Source organism: Myotis davidii, unplaced genomic scaffold, assembly GCF_000327345.1.
Source record: "Myotis davidii unplaced genomic scaffold, ASM32734v1 scaffold38, whole genome shotgun sequence".
NCBI lineage: Eukaryota > Metazoa > Chordata > Mammalia > Chiroptera > Vespertilionidae > Myotis > Myotis davidii.
In genome coordinates, this window is record NW_006291383.1 from 1,326,688 (window position 1) to 1,340,463 (window position 13,776).

General features: G+C 41.5%; 1 protein-coding gene across 1 annotated transcript in view; it reads right to left on the minus strand.

Annotated features, from left to right (window-relative positions):
• ONECUT2 (one cut homeobox 2) overlaps positions 1–13,776 on the minus strand; it is a 59,674-nt gene that overhangs the window by 25,378 nt on the left and 20,520 nt on the right. The window lies entirely within an intron of this gene.

Sequence of the window (13,776 nt, forward strand, 5' to 3'; positions counted from 1 at the left end):
AAAGCCACATGGAGCAGCCATTGGGACCTGCCCCCGTGGTGAGCGCAGCCATCTTGTGACAGCGTGAGGGCATCACGGTGTGACGCATGAGGACTGCCTAGGCTTTTATTAGTAAGACTAGAGGCCCGGTGCACAAAAATTTATGGACTCGGGGTGGGGGGGGAGGTCCCTCAGCCTGGCCTGTGCCCTCTCGCAGTCTGGGACCCCTCAGAGGATGGCCACCTGCTGGCTTAGGCCCGCTCCCCGGGGGATTGGGCCTAATATGGCAATCAGACAACCCTCTGGCAGCCGGCAGCCCTCGGGGGATATCCACTTGCCAGCGGGGAGCAGGCCTAAACTGCAGTCACACATCCTTAGCGCTGCTGAGGAGGCAGGAGAAGCTCCCACCACCACTGCTGTACTGGCAGCCATCAGCCTGGCTTGTGGCTGAGCAGAGCTCCTCCCATGTGAGAGCGACCTGACCACCAGAGGGCAGCTCCTGCATTGAGTGTCTGCCCCCTGGTGGTCAGTGTGCGTCATAGTGGCCAGTCATTCCCAGTCCTTCTGCTGTTAGGGTCAGTTTGCATATTACCCTTTTACTATATAGGATAGAGATATATTTTTTGATGTGCCACATAATTTAGTAATTAGTTTGTGTATGCCATGAGATGAGAATGATTGGAAATAGCTAACTTAGAATAAAAAACTCAGCAAGTTGAAAAGCAGAACTGCAGTCAACCTGTATGGAGGCATTTCTAAGGAATTTCTACCTAAACACAGGCCAATGGAAATGGACTAAAAAAATAACACCTGAGTCCTCCAGCTTTCACACATTCAAATTAAGCAGCCATCACTCACTTGATAGGTGGTGCCTTTTGAAATAGTCAAGGTGTTGTCCATTCCCTTTCACCTACCAATTGAGAACTGCAACTCTCAGGCAACAAAAATGAGGGGGTGTGGGGAAGAGGGACCCCAGCGGTGGTAGGTCACATCCCAGCAGGTGTAGTTTCCTGAGTGCTCTGGGTAAGGATAGGGAGAAGAGGAGGCTTTGGTGTGTAGTATTTTAGGGATGGAGGTACATGTTCCATTTAACCAGCTTGTCAGCAACCCTGGAGTGGATGCAGAAGATGAGCCCATGTCAGTCCAGCAGGGCCAAATTACAAGAAAGCAGGTGAGATGTTAGGCGCTGGGGTAGATGTATCAATTGGCAATTTAGTGCAGATCTGAGGGTGAGTGCTCTACCATCCTGAAAGGAGATCATGAGGAATGCATATGCACCTTTAATGGACCACATCAGACCTGACTGGGTCTTTTTAAAAAAATTTATCTTTATTGTTGACAGTATTACAGTCACTCCCCTTCCCCCACTGACCCCTTTTAGCCCACTCCTGCCCCTGCCCTTCACCACATGGGTTATGCATATGTATATACATAGAAGCCTAAGCAACCATTTGCCCATTTGACCAGTAGTTATGATGCGCACTGATGGCCAGGGGGCAGACGCTCAATGCACAGGCATGTAAACATGGAATAGACTGATGAATCTCAGAGGGAAGAGGGTCAGTTGGGAAGAGATTAACCGAAGATCTTATATGCATATTAGAGGCCTGGTGCATGCATTCATGCACTGGTGGGGTCCTTTGGCCTGGCCTGCAGGGATTGGGCCAGTTTCCGACATCCCCCAAGGGGTCCCAGATTGCAAGAAGGTGCAAGCCAGGCCGAAGGACCCCCCTGGTGCATGAATCCGGGCCCCTTGTATGCATATAAGTTCTTTGGTTAATCTTTTCCTACCCACCCACCCCTGCCTTCCCCCTGTGACATGGTCTTTCTCATAAACAGGACCAAAGAAAACATGAAAAATAATGGAAAACAGAAAAAGAGACCATCATCTGAAATTAGAAGAAATTCATCTGAAAATATCCTACAGGAACTTAAAGAACATTTTAGAGAGTCATTTGGAATCTCAACATGATGCAAAAAGAGATGGCTTCTATGAAATAGGAATAGAAAACGAGAAGAAAACAGAACTCATAAATAACAGTATGTAATAAAAGTGGTAAGATAAGAGATGAGAAAGATTAAGAAATTTTCAGGAAAACAAGGAATAAATAACACTGGAGGACATTAAGACCAAAACTGACACTGCAGTGGTAATGCTAGAATTTATGCAGTTTAGGTGGTTGTCCTGTAGGAAGGTAGTCTCAATTATATGATGACTCAAAAAGTATATCTATATACTTTTGTGAAAAGAAAAATAACTGAAGACATACTCCAGCTCACCTGGAATATAATTAAAATTAAAAGCTCAAGACTGTGATATTGTCTGAAAGAAGGGTTGGCCAACAGCCCCATGTGGCAAGGCTTATCCCAAACATCCACAGGAGTCTCATTACACTAACAGCACTTAAAAAAAAAAAAGACAGCCATCCCAACAAATGTGAGGTGATGTCTCATTGCAGTTTTATATTTTTAATTTATTGGGGTTATGTTAATAAGGTCATATAGGTTTCAAGTGTACAATTCTATGATACATGATCTGTATATTGCATTGCATATTCACTACCCGAAGTCAAATAATCTCCCATCACCATATATTTGGCCCCCTTTACCTTTTATCACCCACCACCCTCTTCCCTCAGGTAACCACCATATTGTTGTCTGTGTCTATGAGTTGCAGTTTTATATTACACATATGAGTGAAATAATATGGTTCTTAGCTTTTTCTGACTGACTTATTTCGCTTAGCGTAATATTCTCACAGTCCATCCATGATGTTGCAAATGGCAGTATTTCATCTTTTCTTATGGCTGAGCAGTAATCCATAGTATGTATGTACCATATCTTTGTCCAGTCATCTATCGACACTTTGGTTGTTTCTATATATACTACTGTATATACGAAACTTTCTTTTTCATAAACCTAATGGTAACCACACACACAAAATGCCCAAAACTAAGACACATAACTTAAAAAAAGAGGAAACAGAAGGAAAAAGTATGGAATACCACCAAACAAAAACGACAGAAACACAAAGGAAAAAACAAATAAACAAAAAACAATGGAGGCACAGAGCTACCAGAAAACAACAGGTAAAATGGCTATAGGAAAACCTCATACATCAGTAATTACCCTACATTTAAATGGACTAAATTTATCAGGAAAAAGGAGGCAGATTGGATCAAAAAACAAAACCCAACCATATGCTGCTTTCAGGAGACACATCTAAGCTGCAAAGACAAACACAGACTCAAAGTGAAAGGGTGGAAAACAATTCTCCAAGAAAATAGCATCAGAAAAGCAGGAATAGCCATACTTATAACTGATAAAATTGATTTCAAGATAACAAAGGTAACAAGAGACAAAGATGGACATTTTATAATAATAAAGGGGACACTATATCAAGAAGGCATAACACTGTTCCAATCAGAGAGTGCTGAAATTTATAAAGCAACTACTAACAGAACTAAAGGGGAAAACTGAAAAAAATACCATCATAGTAGGGAACCTAAATACTCCATTGACAGCCCTAGATAGATCATCCAAACAGAAAATCAATGAAGAAATATTGGCCTTAAATGACACATTAGACCAAATGGACATAATTGACATTCACAGAGCCTTTCATCCTAGAACATCAGATTATACATTCTTCTCCAGTGCACAAGCAACATTCTCAAGAATAGACCATATGTTGGGTTGTAAAACAAGCCTCAACAAATTTAAGAAAGACTGAAATCATACCAAGTATATTCTCTGACCACAGTGCTTTGAAATTAGAAATCAACTATGAAATGTGAAAAGGAAGTAAAGAAACCCACAAATATGTGGAAATTAAACAACATACTACTAAAAAATGACTTGGTCAAAGAAATACAAGATGAGATAAAAAAATATATAGAGGCAAATGAGAATGACAATACAACATATCAAAACTTCTGAGCTGGGCCAGCGTAGCTCAGTGGTTGAGTGTTGACCTATGAACCAGGAGGTCAGGGTTCAATTCCCGGTCAAGGTACATGCCCAAGTTGCCATCTCAATCCCCAGTGTGGGGCATGTGGAGGCAGCCAATCAATGATCCTCTCTCATCATTGCTGTGTCTGTCTGTCTCTCTCTCTCTCTCTCTCTCCCTCTCTCTTCCTCTTTGAAATCAATGAAAATATATTAAAACAAATCAAAACAACACCCACCCACCAAAAAAATCATCAGATTGTATGGAATCACAAAAGACCCTGAATAGCCAAAGCAATCCTGAGAAAAAAGAACAAAGCTAGAGATATCAGACTTTTGATTTCAAATTACACTACAGAGCAATGATAATCAAAACAGCATGGTATTGGCAGAAAAACAGATACATAGACCAATGGAATAAAATTGAGAGCCCAGAAATAAAACCACATGTATATGGGCAAATAATTTTTTACAAGAAGCCAAAAACACACAATGGAGAAAAGAAAGCCTCTTCAACAAATGATGCTTGGAAAATTGGAAAGCTGAAACTAGACTATAGTTTGTGCGCATGTACAAAAATTAATTCAAAATGGATCAAAAACCTAAATATAAGATCTGAAACAATAAATTACACAGAAGAAAACATAGGCACTAAAGTTATGGACCTTGTTCTTAGAGAAGGTGTTATGAATTTAACCCCAAAGGCAAAAATAAATGAATAGGACTGTATTAAACTGAAAAGCTTCTGCACAGCAAAGGAAACCATTAACAACAACAAAGAGCAACCAACTGAATGGAAGATGATATTTACAAACAACAGCTCTGACAAGGGGTTAATATCCAAAATACATAAAGATCTCATACAACTCAACACCAAACAAACAAACAATCCAATTTAAAAATGGGCAGGGGAGCCCTGAACGATTTGGCTCAGTGGATTGAGCGTCGGCCTGCGGACTCTCATCGATGTTTCTAACTCTCTATCCCTCTCCCTTCCTCTCTGTAAAAAATCAATAAAAAATATATTTAAAATAAAATAAAATAAATAAAAATGGGCAGAGGATACTTCTCCCAAGAAGACACATAAATGGCCAACAGATATATGAAAAGATGCTCAACTTCACTAGCTGTTAGGGAAATGCAAATCTACACTGCAATGAGATACCATGTCACACCTGTTAGAATAGCTATTATTACCCAACAAGTAGGTAAGTGTTGGAGAGGATGTGGAAAGAAAGAGCCCTCATTCACTGCTGGTGGGAATATAAACTGGTACAGCCATTATGGGAAACTGGAGGGTTCAACAGCACCTCTGTGGAAGCACTACACCAATGAATCTTCAGGAAAATAGAAGTATCCATGCCTCCTTTTGCCACAAGATCTCAATTATGTTTAAAAACAAATAACTCACGTTTTTCATCATTGTCTGAATACCATAGTTTGAAAAGAAAAAGATCTCTGGAAAAATAGCTCCCTCTTGCAGAGTAGAATATCAGATTCTCAAATCCAGTTCAACAGATGAAAAACAAAACAAAACAAAAACTAGAAGAAATATTTCAAAGTGTTAAGTTTCAGGTGAGGCCTGAAAGGACCACTATTATTCAATCCTATATAATAAAAGGCTATATGCCAATTGACCGAATGGCAGAACGACCAGTCGATATGCGCACTAACCACCACTATATGCAGGAGCTCACCCTTGGTGGTCAGTGAGCTCCCACAGGGGAGTGCCGCTCAGCCAGAAGTTGGACTCACAGCTGGCAAGCACAGCGGCGGTGGCGGGAGCCTCTCCAGCCTCTGTAGCAGTGCTAAGGATGTCTGACTGATGGCTTAGGCCCGCTCCCTCTGAGCAGGCCTAAGCCATCAGTCGGACATCCCCCGAGGACTCCCAGACTGTGAGAGGGCACAGGCCGGGCTGAGGGATTCCCCCCAAGTGCACTGGACCACTAGTATTAAAATAAGAAAAAACAAGAAGTGAAAATTTAGAAGAAATAAAAGTAATTGATAGAATGACAAAAGCTGACATGAACTGAATGCTCATTACTCGATAGGCACTGTTCTAAGTATATTAACTCATTTAATTTATATTAACTCATTTGATTTTTACAATCAACCTATGAGATGGTTTATAATTAATGATACTGAGTCACAGAGGATTAAGCAAATTACTTAAGGTTTCATAGTAAGTAATAAAGCTAGGATTCAAACTCAGGTAGTTTGATTCCAGACTCCTTGAACCTAGTAACAACCCTCATCATTATAAGTTAATATGATATTTTAACCTAGAAAACCCAAGATCCTCAATACTCAAATTGTTAGAACTAATTAGAAAGTTCAGTAAGGTGGTCAGTTACAAGATGAACATACAAAAATTAATATAGATTGTGTATACATAGAAAATACAAGATAACACACAGGTTAACTATTAGAATTAATATAAGAATTTAGCAAGATTTCTAGACCCGCCCTAGATGGTTTGGCTCAGTGGATAGAGCGTCGACCCACAGACTGAAGAGTCCCAGGTTCGATTCCAGACAAGGGCACATACCTCAGTTGCAGGCTTGATTCCCAACCCTGGTCAGGGTGTGTGTGTGTCTCTTTCATATTAATGTTTCTCTCTCTCTGTCTCTCCCTCTCCCTTCCACTCTCTCTCTCAAAAAAAAAAATCAATGCAAAAATATCCTCAGGTGAGGATTAACAAAACAACAACAAACAAATAAAATTCTAGACCCAATAGCAGTAGACAAAAATAAGTTGTATTTCTATCTAACACGACAAACGGAAAATGAAAAAGATACTGTTTTTTAAAAATATATATATTTTATTGATTTTTTACAGAGAGGAAGGGAGAGGGATAGAGAGTTAGAAATATCGATGAGAGAGAAACATCGATCAGCTGCCTCCTGCACACTCCCCACTGGGGATGTGCCCACAACCAAGGTACATGCCCTTGACTGGAATCGAACCTGGGACTCTTCAGTCCACAGGCTGATGCTCTAGCCACTGAGCCAAACTGGTCAGGGCAAGATACTGTTTTTGATAGGATCAAAAATCAAGTACATAGAAATAAATCTAAAAATAGGTATGCAAGATTTTGACAGAGAAAACTATAAACTTTGTTAGAGAAATTAATGAATGCCTAAATCAAAGAATAAAAAGATTCAATATTATAAAGAGTTTAAGTCTCTCAATATTGATCTACAGATCGTATCAAATCTCTGACCAAAATCCCAGCAGATTTCTCTCCTTCTTTCCCTCTCTTTTTTCTTTCCTTTCAGTTTTGGGGATTTGACAAACTGATTCTAAAATCTATGTGAGAATGCAAAAAAAAAAAATCAAAGAATAGACAAGCTATTCTTGATGAAGAACAATAAGACGGGAGGACTGCTGTATCAACCCTCAAGACCTTCAATAAGACTATAATGGTGTAGTACTGGGACAAGAATATACAATAGACCAGTGGAATGGGCCAGAAAGCCCATAAACAGATCTATACACATATGGACACTTGATTCTGTAACAACATTGGTACTGCAGAACATGAAGAAAGTGTGTTACTTTCAATAATGGAGCTGGGGTAACTGGACAGGCATTAGGTGGGGCTCAATTCTTGACCCCTACTTCATGTCATATACAAAAAATAAGTTCTGCAAGGATCACAGACATTAGTGTGAATGGCAAACAATAAAGCTATTAGAAAATAATATAGAATAATATCTTCATAATCACAGGAAATATTTCTTTAAAAAAATGTTTTTATTGATTTTTAAAGAAAGGAGGGGAGAGGAAGAGAGGGAGAAACATCGATTGACTGCCTCCCATATGCACCCTGCCTGGGGATCAAACTGGCAACCTTTTGGTGCATGGGATGATGCTCAACCATCTGAGCCATGCCAGCCAGTGTAGGAAAAATTTCATAAGACTGAAAAAGCACTAATCTAAAGGAGAAAGGTTTATATATTAGAGCACATTAAAATTAAGAACTTCTGTGTATCAAAAGACATGAGTAAGAGAGTAAAGGGGAGGGGGAGTAAAAGGAGAGCCATGAATATTTGCAACACATATGATTGACAAAGCGCCTGAATCCAGAGTACATAAAAACTCTTGGAAATCAATAAGAAAAAGTCCGACATCCTAAGAAAAACAGGCACACTTGAATGGCACTTCACAGAAGAAATCCACACTTTCAATAATTATATAAAAATGATGCTCAAAGTTATTAGTAATCTTAGAATTACAAATTCAAAACATTATACAACCACCAAAGTGGCTTAAACTTCTAGTAAGTCTCTCAATACCAAGTGCTGGCAAAGAAATGAGGACTCTCTCCTAGGCTGCCAGTTGGAGTAGAAATTGGTACAACAGGTTAGACAACTGTTTGGCAGTATCTGAAAAGGTGGGGTGTATGTATGCCCCACGACCCAGAAGTTCTTTCCCAGACAGACTGCCTTGTTGCAGATGCTGTCGTGTGCTGGCCTTCATCCGTTCCAACTGCCAGCACCTTCAGCCCTTTGCCTAAGGGCTTCCTCTGGTTGCCAGGCCCTGCTCTGTCCATATGCAGGGCAGGCCAGAGGGGCTGGGGAACCTCCCAAGAGTTTCCGCAATCAGTGGGGGATGAGAGCTGCCAGATAAATAACCCAACACCCTTGTTTTCCAGGCGGAAGAACTCGGAAATGTGTTCTATGGACACAAAGAGAAACACTTGGTAGGATTAAGCTCCAATTTCCTAAGGTGGAAATGTGCTTGATGAAGCAACTATTATTGGATTTCCTCTTGTCCTTGTCTTATCTCTCCACCCCTTTACCAGTGCTTTCTGGGATAACCTTTCAAATAAACTACCTGTACTTGAATTCTTTTTTTTAAATATATATTTTTATTGATTTTTTTTACAGAAAGAAAAGAAGAGGTATAGAGAGTTAGAAACATCAATGAGAGAGAAACATTGATCAACTGCCTTCTGCACATCCCCTACTGGGGATGTGCCTGCAACCAAGGTACATGCCCTTGACTGGAATCGAACCTGGGACCCTTCAGTCTGCAGGCCGATGCTCTATCCACTGAGCCAAACCAGTCAGGGCTGTACTTGAATTCTTAATAAATATATGCTTATGTACATTAGAACACATGTCCAAGAATGTTCACAGCAGCTTTGTAACAAAACTAGAAGCAACCAAAGTGCCCATCACCAGGAAAATGGGTAAACTATGACATATTAACTTAATGTAATACTATATAGCTATGAAAAAGAGGGAATCACTACTACATGCAACAACATGAAGAGAAAAAGAAAAGCCAGACACAAAGATATACAAACCCAGTGAGTCCATTAGATCAAGTTAAAAAAATCGACAAAATGAAACTAGTGGTTAGGGGTACATACTTCAGTGTTAAGAACTTTGAAACAAAGTCAAGAGGTGATCATAAAAGGTAGGTTACTGTTTACTTCTATGGTTGAGGGAGGGGTTTTTGATAAGAAGGGGAATGGGGGGAATTCTGGAGTGCTGGCAATATTCAATTTGCTTTACGAACATTAATTAAGTAATCCATTTGTTTCATGCACTCCCCATAAACGTGTTTTATTTTATAATAATATGTTTTTCAAAGCTATAGTATTCCTATACACCAAAAGTACCACTTAAGAAAATGCAACAGAAAAAATTTACAATAAAACAATTACCTAGAAATAACTTAAAAAAAAGAAAAAGGCCCAAACTATAACTTTTTTTCCTTACTGGGGATATAAAGGTATTTTTCTATTTTCCAATTATTAAAATTAAGCCTGTATTACAATAGTAATGACAATATTTTTACAAAATTGTGATAAAATACACATAACAAGATTTACCATCTTAACCATGTTTAAGTGTATAGTTCAGTAGTGTCAAATATATTCACACTAGAGGCCCAATGCACAAAGATTCATGCAAGAATAGGCCTTCCTTCCCCTGGCTGCCAGTACGAATTTCCCTCTGGCACCCAGGACCCGGGCCTTTGCTCTGGCCGCTGCCTCCCGCCTTCACTCCAGGGCCAGGCGCCGCCATTTTTGTCCTGTTAATTTGCAAATCCCCTCCTTATTGACTGTGGGCGCTGCCATCTTTGTTGCAAAGTGATGGTCAATTTGCATATTCCATCTTTATTAGATAGGACTAGTAGCCTGATGCACAAAATTTGTGCACAGGGGTTGGGGGGTGAGAGGTGGGGCCAGACCGCTCAGTCCGACCTGCACCCTCTGTCATGTTCCGGGACCCCGGCCGCTCCAGGCCTAGGCACAGGCCTACAGGCTTGGGGCGGCCTGGCTCCCGAGGCCCCATTTTTATCAAGAGAACAAAGTCAGCGTTAGTTACTTCAGTGCCTGGCCTGGTGCCAGGGACCTGAGAGGGTTTGCTGAGTGGGTGAGTGAATAATGAGTAAGTGAATGAGTGAATGAATGAGCGAGTAAGTGAATGAGCAAGCAGCTACGGGGTGGGAACTTCTGCCGTGTTGCCCTGGTAATGCGGCAAAAGTTCCCGCCCCGCTCCCGACTGCCTGATGCCCACCCCGGGAAGTTCCTGCCCTGCTCCCAGCGGCCCAGCAGCCCTCTCCCAGCTGCATAGTTCCTGCTCCTAGCAGTGGCCTGGCACCCCACTCCCTGCTGCTTAGTTCCCACCCTGTTCCCAGCGACCCAGGCCCCCAGCCACTCCTTCAGCAAAGGCCAGGGCAGGCAGGAAGCTTGGCTTCCTCCATCGCCGGGGCAACCACTGACGGCCGCCATCTTGGTTGGGTTAATTTGCATATAGCCACTCTGATTGGCTGGTGGGCATGGCTTGGGGCATAGCAAAGGTATGGTCAATTTGCATGTTTTTCTTTTATTAGATAGGACTGTTGTGCAACCAATCTCCAGAATTTTTTCATCTTGTAATTACAGGTATTACAGAAATATATGTTTATGTACATTAGAACACATGTCCAAGAAATATTGAACAACAACTCTCCATTCTTTCTCTCCCTGGGCCCTGGCAACCACCATTCTACTTTCTGTTTTTATGAATTGGAGTACTCTAGATTCCTCATATACGTAAAATCATACAGGATATACATGTATTTTTTGTGACTGGCTTATTTCACTTAGCATAATGTCCTGAAGATTCATCCACGTTATGGCATGTGTCAGAATTTCCCTCCTTTAAAGGCTGAATAATATCCTATTTTATGTATATACCACATTTCACTTATTCATCCATTGATGAACACTTGGGTTGCTTCTATCTTTTGACTATTGTGGATAATGTTGCTCTGGACATGGGCGTACAAATATCTCCTTGAGATCCTGCTTTCAGTGATTTGGAATATATACCCATATGGTTCATATGGTAATTCTTTTTTTTTAAAATATTTTGAGGAACTGCCATATTCTTATAGCAGCAGCACCATTTCCCATTCCCACCAATAGTACAGAGGTTTCCAGTTTCTTCACATCCAATATGGTATTCTCTGGGTTTTTTGAAAAACAAAAACAAAACAAAAAAACCCAAATGGGTGTGAGGTCAAATAAAATTTTAATGAAAAAAACGGGCATTAGAATTCTGAGAGAGCACCAAGCTTCCAGAATCTAGGCAGCACCTGGCCATACATTTGCCAAAATAGGGGAGAATTTGCTTGCCTTATTCTCTTCCAGGTACAAGTTGTCAGGACAGTTTCTCTTGGCATTATCCTGTCCCTACCTTAGGTTCCAGAAGAGGTTAAAATGATGTTCAGCTGCCACCCAGAAGCTTCACCTTTCTCTTTAAAAAACACTCCCTCCCCTCTGCAGACCTGGCCCCCTCCAGAGGCCAGTCCACACTGCAGGCTTCCCTCTCTCCCTGCATCTAAGGGCAGGGACAGGGTGCAGCTGTAACCAGACCCAGAGAGCGCCCAGGATGCACCTGTGGATCAGAACTAATGGCATTAGGCATCATTCAGGGAATAGAGCAGCAATTACCCCTTGGATGCTTTCTCCAAGATGACCACATGCAGAACACCAAGAGGGGAGAGAGTAATGAATCACCAAGTGAATTAACTGGAAGCCGCTCTAATTAGTGTTATAATTTTTCATGAAAACACTAATGAATATGAAATAATGTGGCCATGAAACCACTAGGACAATTAATCCTTGGGAGTAATTTGGGGTCAGGAAAGGATTCTAGAGGCTGTTTAAATTGACTTTCATGTTGAGAATTTAGGCTTCAAAATCTTATATTAGCAAATAATCTAGAGGCTCAGTGCACGAAATTTTGTGCACTGGAGGGGGGTCCCTCAGCCTGGCCTGCAACCTCTTGCAATCTGGGACCCCTCAGGGGATGTCCGCCCACCTGCTTGCTGCTCCTTACCGCTCAGCTCATTGCTTCTTAGTGCAGCCATAGAGGTGGGAAAGGCTCCCACCACCACTGCTACACTTGCCAGCTGTAAGCCTGGCTTCTAGCTGAGCAGTGCTCCTCCTGTGGGAGCACACTGATCACCAGGGAGTAGCTTCTGCATTGACTGTCTGCCCCTTGGTGGTCAGTGCTCATCATATGCCATTTGGTCGATTGGCATATTAGCTTTTTATTAAATAGGAATTGCTGCTTCAGGAAAAGCAACAGTGGGGGTGTCTGTGGCCTTACTGCCTTCCTTCTTTCCATCCTTTTTTCCTTCCTTCCATCCTTCATCCTTTCTTCTTTCTTTCCTCCCTCCTTCCCTTCTTTTTTTAAAAAAATGTTATTGACTTTTTTAGGGAGAGAGGAAGTGGGAGGGAGAGGGAGAGAAAGAGTAAAACATTGATGTATGAGAGAAACATCAATCAGTTGCCTCCCACATGTGCCCCACCTGGGACCAAACCAGCAACCTGGGCATGTTTCCTGACAGAATCAAATGGGCAACCTTTTAGTGCACGGGTGACACTTAACAAACTGAGTCATACTGGCCAGGGCCCTTCCTTCCTTCTTAAGGCTCCTAGCTTTGTCAATAAAGTCCACAGTGTGAACCAGGAACCCTTAAGGGAGTTAGATGAGGACCCCCTCATCTACGTTAGTGAAAGCATAATGAATGGATTTGGCAACGTGATAAAGAGGCAGGGTCCAGACATATCAAAACCAGAAAAGATGCTACAGAGGAAACCATTCTCAGCACTTTTAACCTCATGACCCCCCGGATGTCTGAAAAAATAATAGCGTTGTGGCAGGGGTGATCCTGATGGAGAAATAAAATGAGTTGAGACTTGTTGGCTGAGTTTACATGAAAAATTGTAAAATTCTGTCAAATGTTGGGCTTGTGCTCAACATGTACCACGCTTGCAAAATGGGCTCTATCCCAACATAACTCAGTAAGGGTTCAGTCAGGATATACTGTGTGCACAGAAGGCTTTGTGTTCTAAGCATCAGCTTAATAAAAGGCCTGTAATTGTTAGGACAGTTTTAAAAGAACACAGGGGTGGGGAGTGGGGTGGTGGCGGGAGTCAATAGTACTGCTGTGTGTTTGACCAGTTTGGAAGGATCATATCCAGGAAGCAATCTGGAGTCTGGCAATCTGTCTTACCACAAATTCCACCAGTGAAAATGATGCTGAAGAATAGATCTGTCCATGAGGAACAGGGTGTCATTTGTAGTATGGAGGAAATAAGAGGTAAATGTGTTAGGTGCAGTGCTAAGTACTTGTGGTGTCTCATTTAATCTGCATACCAACTACATGATGTGAGATATCAGCCTTATCCCCATTCTATAGAGGAGGCAATCAAAGCTCTCTGAAGTTAACCACTTGCCTGAGGTCTCAGAGCTAGCTAGGAAGTGGTGCAGTGGGACACAAATTGGATCTAACACTGAAGCTCATGCTCTCAATGACAACACCAAGCAATACTCT